The 11200-nt window shown below is 47.9% G+C and overlaps 1 protein-coding gene across 2 annotated transcripts in view; it reads left to right on the top strand.

Moving 5' to 3' along the window:
• Positions 1-1030: 1030 nt before the first annotated feature.
• The window catches only part of C8H1orf21 (chromosome 8 C1orf21 homolog), a 72895-nt gene continuing 62725 nt past the window's right edge, over positions 1031-11200 (top strand). Inside the window, exon 1 of one of the 2 annotated variants that reach the window (XM_030455231.1) lies at positions 1031-1254. The gene's annotated coding sequence lies outside the window, so the exon portion shown is untranslated. The remainder of the gene's footprint in view (positions 1255-11200) is intronic. The other variant, XM_030455232.1, reaches the window with a different exon arrangement.

Genomic DNA, 11200 nt, shown 5'->3' with positions numbered 1-11200 from the left:
GCTGTCCCACTGCTGAGCAGAAGGACACCAAAAGCGCAGGACTTTATTTTTCCACCTCTGACCTTCTCAAGATGCTTGATGTTCTCTCTCAACATAATCAGACTCCTGCCCCGAGATAAGATGGACTGTGGATGCCAGTGATGCTCTTCAGTGGGTTTTGAGCCTTCCTTCTCCCTCAGGAGAGGAAAACCCACACACCGAGGTGTGGAAGAGGGAATGGGAATGTCCTTGTGCTCACTGTCACCCGTTGAGGGTGCTGAACTCCCGGCACAAGCACTGCACTTCAGTACAGACAGCGCATTACTGACAGCTTGACCTGGAAAAGGCCCATCCCTGCACTTCTGCTGCTCCGGCGCCCAAGCAGGATTTTAGAGCAGTAATTAAAAAGCACAGCCCTGCTAATCACTGTGACTTCATCCTCAGCAGTCTCGGGTAAAAGGCGAACTGGCTCCCCGAACGCATCTTTTTAGGGATTTCCAAAATGACTCCACAGATGACACTGCGTTATCCTTGCTTCTCGGTTGTTTTCGAAACAAAGCGCATTCGAGAGGGCGCATTCTTAACACTGATTTACAACCGTTTCGCGGGCAGCTATGAGACCTTTTAATTAAGGACCCGCTCTTATTTTTAAACGCCGCCTTCAACCAGTTTTTCAACTGCCCTGTCCAAACAGGCCCGCGTCCCCCGGCGCCAGGCCAACCCTTCCTCTTCCCGGCGGCCCCAAGGGTGAGGAGGGGTCGCTCAGCCCCTCCAGATGGGGAGCTGAGTGCGGTGGGGGGGGAGGGAGATGGTGGCCCCGGCTCCGAGGGGTGCAACACCGCAGCAGAGGGTAACCCCTCACCCCCTCACCCATCGCCCCTCAACCCCCAGACCCCCACCCAACAAGCGGCCTTCGGGCCCCTCCTCGGGAGGTGCCAGGCGAGGTGGCCCCCCGGAGGCGGGCAGTGAGCGGGGGCTCCTCCTTCACCCCTTTTTCCCCCCCGTGCCGGCTGGGCGCGCCCCCAGCTCCGCACCGCCCCTTTCCCACTTGGTCCCGCCCCGGCTCCCTGGATCGGCCGCTCCGCGTCCGCCCGCCGCCGCCGTCGCTACCGCCGCGCTCGCACACAGTTGGAGCCGCCTGGTTTCACCCCCTCTTTTCCCCCCTCCCCTTCTTCCCCCCATCTCCCCGTCCTCTCCAGCCCGGGTCCCGAACCGCGCCCGGCCCCTGACGGCGGCTCTCCGCGGGGATAGCAGCTCCGAGCGGCGGCTCGGGAGGTGAGCGTCCCCCGGGGGCCGGCGGGGGGGCAGCCGCGGGCTGGGGGTGCCGCTTCCCCGGCGGAAGCCCGGGCTGGGCCGGCGGGCTGAGGCGGGCTGAGGCCAGGGACGGGCGGTGCCCCCTTTCCAAGCCGGGTAGCCGGGGGGTGGGAAGCAAGGGGATGCGTCCGCCACCGCGTCCGCCGGCTCCCTCGCAGCCTTTTTTTTTTTTTTTTTTTTTAATTATTATTATTATTTTCTTCTCCGTATCCCGACACCCCCCGCCTCCTCCGGGCGATGTTTTATTCATGACCCTGCCGGGCTTTGTACAGAGAGCGGGCGCCTGGCTCTTCAGTTCGCAAGTGCTGCCAGACCCCGGGGCTGGGAAAGGGTAGGAGGAGGGGGACCACGGTCTCGACTTGGAGGCGAAATGGCCGCGGGATGAGCAAGGTTTTGACATCCGGACGGGCAGCCCTGAGTTTGGGCTGCATCTGCTCGCTCCGAGGGTGCCGGCGGTGCCGCGGATCGGGGCGGAGGGAGGGGCGGGGGGAGCAGGGAACTCGCTGCTGCATTTTCCTCCCCTCGCAGGAGGGAGCTCGCTCGCTCTCTGCGGCTCTGCCGGCCGCATGGAGAGGAAACAAGTCACAGCGAGGCTTTCTGTATCAGATTGTAGATGTGTGTGTGTATATATGTATGTCTTCTCTTTCAAGGGTTCAGCAGCAGGCGTAATTGCAACACCAAATGCCTGTAAGCCAGGCGGCACTTCTACCGGCACTGTAGATACCAGACTGTGGTTGCACTGGTGTGATGTCAGATTCGTAATAACGTGCAGAAGTGGTGAATTCGATGCGGGCTCAGCGTGACAGACTGGAGTCTTTCTTCCCTGGTGCAGAGGCTGCTGTGTAGGTAGTCCCCTGATGCAGGCAGATCCTAGGCTGTCAGGCTGTCATAATCGTTACGGATTCACGGGTGACTTCGGAGGAGCACGTATTTGTGCCTGGAGTGGAGAACTCGGTTTGCTTTCCCTGACAGAGGTGTTCAGATGTGTGTTGGTTAGAGTCGTTTGCTGAGGTCTGTCTTGTCTGTAACTTCTGCGACGAGGCTGCCACTGTGGGTATCATTCAAGAGGATGGATTTTGTTGCACGGTGCAGAAAGCCAGCTGTGATCAATAGGCATTTTCACATTAGCCCCTGATACTACCTCTTGATTTCTCATGGACAGGGGAACTAAAACAGAGATGCTGAGACATGGTCCTTGCTTTGTTTGGTTTTCTGTTTGCCTTCTCTTCTCCTTCCTTATGCCCACCTTGGTTGGATTGCAGTGGAAAAATTTTGGTCGTAAGTCTGTTAAAGAAATACGTGTGTTTTGGTTTTGCTTTTCTATCTGTTTGATAACAGCTGTGAGGCTGCGTGTTTGCTGTCTGTGTATGGGGGCTGGAGGTCTCTGCCCTTCCATACAAGTGGAGTGTACTGATAGTGTTTGATGTTGAACCTTACATTATCTTCTGCATTCTATAATGAGGCAGCTTGATTTGTTTAAGGCTTTCTGATGATGTAATACAGTAATAATTGTAAGTCTTCTAATTGTCTGAAGAATCTTTAAATACTCTTCTGTTTTGGGAGGTACTTCATATGTATTTATTTCCAAGAGGCTCAGGCCTGGATGAGTAGTGTTTGATATTAATCATGTTCGTTTGGGAGTGGGAGGGCAGGAGCAGTTTGGCACTGGTACTTATGTTGTAATTTATGGGTGTGATGTCATGTGCTAGATAAGCTTTTATGGGATCTGCCATGTAAATTATGGCCTTTGTTTATATGCATGCAATTATGTGTTTTGAAAATCCATGCTATATTACATAGTTTGCTTAACAGCCTGTGCTGGAGCTGTGAATAAGATCTAGCAGAATGTGCTTTATTGCACAATATTGTTCAGTGGTCAAAACCACTTTGCTTTACCTTGTGCTTTCAGCCTACACCAGGTCTGAAATTATATCAGCACCCTGTGGTATATCTTGTTATGGTAGTTTGCTGTGAAAGCAGTGGCTAGGTGCTTTTATTTTCTCCTTTCACCATTACCTATTTCATCTCCACCATCTATTTTATTTTTCAAAATAAGTGGTGTGCTGAAATGAGGGGTTTCAAGTAATTCACTCTGGAGAGGGCAGCATAGTTATTTAAGGTTGCTGTTGTTTGTTATGCAGTCTGATTAACAAAGGTTGAAATGATTATTCAGCTCCAGTAAACAAATGATATATATATAACAAGAGGGGCTGGGGCAGCTGCTCACATTGGAGAGATGTGTTGCAGTTATTGGATAAAAACACAAGTGAACACAGCAATGCAGTAAACAAATTTTTGGTAAACTTCTTGGGGTTATAATGATCTTAATATTGATTGCCTCTATTCTAGGATCTCCTGTGCTGTGTTAAGTGCTGCCTGGATGCATGGGCAAACTTATTTCCAGTGTCATTAGGTTGAAAAGGACCTCTGCAAAGGTTTGATCGTGCCTGGGGTGCTGTGCAGGCTCAGGACTTAACTGCAGCCCAGGTGTTGGCTGTAGGAATATGACCAACCCTCAGCAGGAAAGTTTTAAAATTGGGAAAAAAAAAAACAACCCAAAAACCACAACACAGAATTCCAGACACATTTGCTGAAGCTGGCAGTCGCTCAGGCAGTCCATTAGGAGTTCTTCCTGTTGTTGTGGAAGCAGCCTTGCTGCAGGAAAGATTTTGAAGTCTTGGCTTCCTGAAGGGGCAGTGCCATGTGCTCTGTATGGCAAAGCAGGGATGGATCCAAAGGGAGAGCCCTCCGGGAGAGATGGGCTGCTATGGAAAGGGGGAGGTGGGGGAAGTAGCTGGAGCACAGGGAGGAGAGGCAGACATGTACTTGGATTGCAGGAACTTCTCTGTATCTGTGCATGCAGTGCCTTGCTCAGACACCCCTGTCAGCTGTTGCAGCACTGTGATCTCCCGTGGGCTCTGCTGCTCCAGAAGTGGACTTGGACCTAAAAATACTATAGTGTGAATGAGACCCACCAATATTAGAGTATGCAATGGTGTCAAGTCTTTTAGGGGAAGGGGGAATAGTGGACTGCTAGCAGCCAGTTTTCCAGAGGCCTTCATGTTGGCGTGGAGCTTGAGCCTTCCTCTCATTGAGTGAAAGGTAAGGTACCCACAAGGCTGTTGTTCTTCCATCCTTCAGCAGAAGATGATGGAACAGCACTAGGTTTTGGTTACACCTGCAAAAATACTCTGGAAAAGTTGGGGTTTTTTAAGTATTATTGTCACTTATTTCCTTGCTGCCTGTGTTTGATTCTGTCTAAGCAGGGGTCTAATTAATTGCAAAGGAATTTTTACAGGTACTTGCAAATATCTATCACTATGCTCCTGGCTCATCTTTGTGCTGTAAAATATCTTTGTGACTAAACATGCCCAAGAACATTTTGGGTGTACTGGAATCTAAAGAGGTACTTTTGGGAATTGGTAGTATTGTTCAAGATGTATTGTTGTAGGATGTTCAGAGAAGAGGTGGTGTGGAATATGATATGCAGTCATTAATTTGAAGACTATTTCTTTTCTTGGTACTAAGCTACTTCAGCTTTGATTTATTAACGTGGTGTTTGGGCATCTTCAGTTTTGTAAATTGAATAGGAGCACTTACTCGTGGTCAGACTAGAGATGTGGTTTAGTTCAGTGTCTTTTCGGATGGGGCAGCTTACAGGTGCATGGAAATACTGTAACTACAGATTTCTTCTCCTTGGAAACCCTTCCAGCAGTCATTGCTCTAGGAAATCTTTGGGCTGGAAGTTCTGTGAAGGCCCAAAGGAAGAGTTTCTCCACACAAAGCCAGACCTTTTGGTGAGGGGGAGGGACTCAACCTTTTAGACTTCTCAGGATTTTTCTCTCATCCCATCCCCAGTTTTTATTAATAGAAGCAAAATAACTTTGATGTGATTGTGCATATTTGGTAGACAGAGCTCTGTGTTTTAGAGTCGTGGCTAATTAGATTTGCAGAGCATGTGCAGTTGAGGGTATTGGGCAGGTAGATTCTTTTATCAGGAGGACACAGAGGAAGGAACAAATTGCTTTTTCTCTCCTTTCTTAACGGTGGCAGCAGCATTTTTGTGAACTTTGCAGTTTCTAGATGTCATGCTGATGTTACAGAATCACAGAATATTTTGGGTTGGAAGAGCCCTCCAAGATCATCCAGACTTGTGCTCCAGGCCCTTCATGAGCTTTGTTGCCCTTCTCTGGACACTCTCCAGCACTTTTATGTCCCTTTTATAGTGAGGTGCCCAGAACTGAACACAGGACTCAAGATGCAGTCTCACCAGAGCTGAGTACAGAGGGATGAACACCTCCCTATTCCTCCTGGCCACAGTGTTCCTAACACAAGCCAGGATGCCACTGGTCTTCTTGGCCACCTGCACACACTGCTGACTCATATTAAGTAGAATATCAACCAATACCCCCAGGTCCCTTTCCACCTTACAGCTCTCTAACCACACTTCCCCAAATCTGTGTTCTTACGAGCCTGGTGCAAGACCTGGCATTGGGCCTCGTTAAACCTCATGCAATTAACCACTGGTCTAACCTGTAAGGCTTCCCTACCCTCCAGCAGGTCAACACAGCCACCTAGTTTGGTGACAGCTGCAAATTTACTGAGGGGACACTCAGTGCCCTCATCCAAATCATTATTGAAGATATTAAAGAGAAGAGGCCCCAGCACTGAACCCTGGGGGACACCACTTGTGACTGGGCACCAGCCAGATTTAGCTCCATTCACTAACACTCTTTCAGCCCAACCATCCAGGCACTTTTTATCCAATCAAGGGTATATTTATCCAAACCAAGTGCCAGAAGTTCTGAATATTGGTTATTTGCACATCTCCACTAGCAAACAGTTGGAGGAAAGAAATGGCTGGTTAAAAAACCCACCCCAAATGCTGTCTTTTTAAGGGCTGCTAAGTCTGTTTCAGCTTTGAGGGATGACTAAGATGTTTTTCTGTTCTGGCTATAACTAGTCTGGATCCTGGTGTTTAATTTTGTCTGTGGACCTGCTCATCTCAGCTGCATCTTGGAGGGAATGCAGCTGATGTGCAATGAATGTACTGAAAAAATGTGCCAGGAATTGAGGCTTTTTTTTTTTTGTAGATGAATTTACACAGCATTCTGTCACCAGGAAGCCACCTCCAGCAGTGGGGTGTTCTGTGGAGAAGGATTTTCAAGGTGTGGTTTGGGCTGCTGAGCATGGCCAGCTATGGGATGCTGGAGGACAGGGAGAGGGACCATTCCCTTCCCTATAATGCACTTGTGCTCATTGCATATGCACAGAGGCTTTGGGCTGCTGGATGCCCAGAGGCTCAGTGTTCTCTTCTGAGCCTTTATTTTTACAGGAATCTGAAATAGCAGAACTGAAGCTGCTGAATAAGCCAGACTGAACTCAGGGGGGCAGATCTGGTTGCTCTTCCCTTCATCCACCACAGAAATACATGGAGGAAAAAGTTGAGTACTTCAGGGACATGTTTTCTTAGTGGGGAAAGAAAAGGCAACCAGGGCTTACTAATACAGACTGTTAGTTTTACCAAAGTTCTAAAGAACACTTTGTTTTTTCTAAAGATTTCTGGTTTTAAATTGCTACCTAGTTTTCAGGTGTGGGAGCCTGTAATTTAAAAATGTCTTCCCAGTGCTACTGAACTGAGAACCAAAACCTCCCAGTGGACAAGCTTCTGAGAGAATTTCTGTTGTTTTGCCTCTGTTAAAAAAAGAAAAAGAAGAGAAAAAAGAAAAGGAAGATGAGAAAAGGGAAAAGGAAGACAAGGAAAAGGAGAAAGAGAAAAAGGAAAGGGAAAAAGAAGAGGAAAAGGAGGAAAGAAAAAGAAAATAAAAAAATGAGAAGGAAAAGGAAAAAGAAGAGGAAAAGGAAAAGGAGAAAGAAGAGGAAGAGGAAAAGGAGAAAGAAGAGGAGGAGGAAAAAAAAGAGGAAAAGGAAAACAAGGAGGAGGCTGTATCTATTCTGTTTTGATCATGTCAGATAAGGGATCTTTTTGAAATTAAAAGGTCTTGATGATTGTGGGAGGAGCAGAATGCTTCTTTCCTCTCAGACATTGCAGCAGAAGATATTAATTAACTACCAAACAAATTGGGGTCGGGAAACTTCACCTTTGCCATCACAGTGAAAGCATTTTGTTTGGAAGATGACACCTGCAGTTATTCAGATAGGGATACATCAGCTTCCCCAAATCTTCCTCTTTCAGTCTGCAGAAATAATGCCAGGGAAGCTTTGGAAATGGCAACAGCCATTTCTGCACGTTCTGGAGCAGATTGTGTTCCCCAGACTGCAGCACAGCCCTGAGCAAAGACGTCAGCAGCAGGGAGTGACTGCCATCCCCAGCCCAAACAGACTCCATCAGAGTGACAGACCAGGAAAGAGTGATATAACACTAATGAGCAGAGCATCATCATTGTCAGCTCAGAATATTGAGGTTGTTTGTTGTCCTTCCCCAGTGAGAGGAGCTGGCTCTGGGGTGGATTTTCCCATAGCTATCATTCTGCATCTTTGACATTTTGGCAAAAGTGAGATTTTATTTTTTTTTTTTTTTACTCCTTAAAAAAAATAATGGAATAAGAGGCCTCAGGCTTTGTAGCAGCATTTAGGAGAATAGCAAATGCTCAGCCTTGTGAAGCTATGTTTAGTTGCACATTTGTTTAGGGATTTTTAAAGGCAGAATGGAAAATTGTGCACTTGACTTTTCACTGAGTTGCAGTGGGATTCAGGACCTCATTTCCCTAAGACTATGCAAATCCCAGGCTTTGTGATGCCATTTTTGTTTGCTTTTATACTTCTGTGCTAGTCTCTGAGCCTTTTTTTATCCACAGCAAACACTGCTGCTGCAACACAGAAATACTTTAAATGCAAACGGGTTGAGAGAAAAACCCAGAAGTTCTTGGATGAAATAGGGTTAATTTGATGTTAGAGCAGAAATCTGTGAGAGATGCTTGATCAAGTGACCCTCTGGAGAGAGGGGGGGCTTTATGAAGGCAAAGTGAAGATTTCAGCTGGTTGATCCAGCTGACATCTTTGTCACAGGGTTTTTTTGCCTGGCCTCTCCCACAGGCTCCCAGTAGCTGTCATGTACTTCGCCCACACGCGTGGTGTTTTCTGAGCTCATGCCTTAAAAAAAGGCTCTTCAAGTGAACAGCTTTCCAGAAAGTTATTAGAAATGTAATGCCACAATTTAACAAGGTTTGCAAGTCAGGTATAACACAAATAACAGTGCTGGTGACTGGTTTTCAATTAATATTTTGTACAGCATGTTGCTGGTCATTAAGATGGGTTGTGTATGCACAGTGGTTCCATAAAGTGCAAATTATTAGCTTCTGTGTGGGTCAGTAAACATTGCATACTTGATGTAACTCTTGTAGTCAGACTCCTTTGTTTAGCAAATAATTTAAGTCCTGGTTACTCTTAGCAGGGACAAAAACATCCACGGATTTTTGCTGAGTGTAAATCAAGTGTTTCAGCTGTGAGCAATGGCTGCGGGATTTGACTTAAGAGCTATTTTTGGGCCCCAGGCACAGCCCAAATCCCGGGGATGTACATGGCTCTGCTCCTGGATGGTGTCAGGATGGAGGATGACTCAGTCAAGCCCTGCAACTTCCTTGTTGCTCCAGGAGGATGGGATTTATGGCAGGGCTGTGTCAACAGTAAACACCCATCCACCCGGCGCTGATTCATCCGCTTGGAAAATGGTGGTTAAGGATGTGCTGTGCTGTCTTTGCCTGCTTACTTCCCCCCAGCTCCCTTCCCACCCATCCTCTGCAGAGGGTGTAAACAAACCTGGAGCCTCTCCTCCCCCATGCTTTGATTCCTGGCCCAGGACAGATCCTGTTCTTGCAGATAGACGCCAGCCTCAAGATTTGGATGGTGTTCTTGTTGAGTCAGGGAATATTGGGTGAGCAAAACCTCTGGGGTTTGGTCTTCTGAGGGTGCTGAAGTTGAAGTGAGGCAAATGTGGCAGAATCAGCACGTAGTGCTCCTGCTGCTGGGTGAAAAATTAGTCCAAACCCTTCCAGGCCCTTCACTGGACTTGGTTTGTAGGCAGAACAGGTTGGGCAGCAACACAGGACCAGAGGAGACTACAGAGAAGGTGGTGACATTCTCCTAGAATGTGCATTAAGTGCTGGAGGTGTCAGTGACTTTTGGTTTTTCTGGGGTTTATGCTGGTTTGCAGTACACAGGGAGGATTTTCTTTGCTCCACTTATTATGGTTAATGAGAAATAAGGCAAGTGGTTGTTTTACTGCTGGCTCTCCTCTCCTGCCCCCTCTCTAAACCATACCCCAAGATGCAAAAAATGCCAGTCTAAATGCCTTGTTTTGAAATAAAGCACTCAATTTCTGATCTAGGAATGATACTACCATGTTGGTCTCTAAAATGGAGCAATATGGATTCAGTGGATGGACCACCCAATGGATAAGGAACTGGCTGGATGGGCACACACAAAGAGTTGTGATAAATAGCTTAGTCCCTAGATGGAGATATGTGACAAGTGGGGTTCCTCAAGGGTTGGTACTCAGACTGGTGCTATTTAACATCTTTGTTGGTGACATCGGCAGTAGAATAGAGTGTACCCTCAGCAACTCTGCTGGTGACACCAAACTGTGTGGTGCAGTCCAGATGCTGGAGTTGCCATCCAGCAGGACCTTGACAGGCTTGAAAAGTGGATTTCATGCAAACTGCATCATGTTCAGCAAAGCCAAGTGCAAGGTTCTGTGCCTGGGTCAGGGCAATCCCATGCAAAAATACAGGTTGGGAGGAGAAGGGATTGAAGACAACCCTGAGGAGAAGGACTTGGGGGTGATGGTGGAGCAGAAGCTCAAGATGAGGCATCAGTTTGTGATTCCAGCCCAGAAACCAACTGTGCTGGGCTGCATCCAAAGCAGCACAGAGAGCAGGGAGAGGGAGGGGATTCTCCCCCTCTGCTCTGCTCTGCTCTGCTCTGCTCTTGTGAGACTCCCCTGGAGTTGTGTGTCCAGTTCTGGAGTCCCCAACATCAGAAGGACACAGAGCTCCTGGAAGGTGTCCAGAGCAGAGCCACTGAAATGCTCAGAGGGCTGAGCAGCTCCCTGGGAAGCCAGGCTGAGGGATTGGGGTTGTTCAGCCTGGAGAAGAGGAGGTTCTGAGGTGACCCTGTAGTGATTTTCCAGTACCTGAAGGGGGTTACAAGAAATCTGGGATAAGGATTTTTGCACTGGTGTGTAGCAAGAGGACAAGGGGCAATGGTTTAGAACTGGGAGAGGGAAAATTTAGGTTAGATATTAGGAAAAAATTCTTTCCTGTGAGGGTGGTGAGATGCTGGAAGAGGTTGCCCAGGGAAGTTGTGGCTGCCCCATCCCTGGAAGTGTTTAAGGGCAGTTCCAATGGGGCCTTGAGCAGCACTTGATGCAGTGGGAAGTGTCCCTGCCCATGCAGATAGATACGTAGAGGGGTTGGAACTGGATGATCTTTAAGGTCCCTTTCAGCCCTCACCATTCTATAATTCTGTGTTAAAGTTCTGCAATGGAAGGTAGCATCCTAATGGTTGTACCTCCTTCCATGTCTTCCCCTCTGCTTTTCCCAAGAGCAACTGCAATCCTGGGAATGCACATGAAGAACCCACTTGCTGTTTCTTGCCATCACAGCCCTTTTCTTTTTAGTGGAGGGAAAATACCAGGATAATTGTTATGTTCCTGTATATTTTTGCCTTAAGCCAAAATGCAGAAGAAACAGCTCTTTTCTGGGCCATCTTAGCATCAATGCATGTATTGAAAAGGCACATAACAGGCTGGTTTGGGCCAGGATCAGTGTGAGCCACTTCCTTGAGATGGTCTCTCACAAGCAGGAGATTACTTTTAATGTGATGCTTGGGAGGGGCAAAGTTGGGATGGAAGATCCCAGGTGAATTAACCCTGCCAAGGAAACTATCC

The sequence above is a fragment of the Calypte anna genome, chromosome 8 (assembly GCF_003957555.1).
Source record: "Calypte anna isolate BGI_N300 chromosome 8, bCalAnn1_v1.p, whole genome shotgun sequence".
In the NCBI taxonomy this organism is placed as follows: domain Eukaryota; kingdom Metazoa; phylum Chordata; class Aves; order Apodiformes; family Trochilidae; genus Calypte; species Calypte anna.
This window is presented reverse-complemented; position numbering and strand designations above follow the sequence as displayed.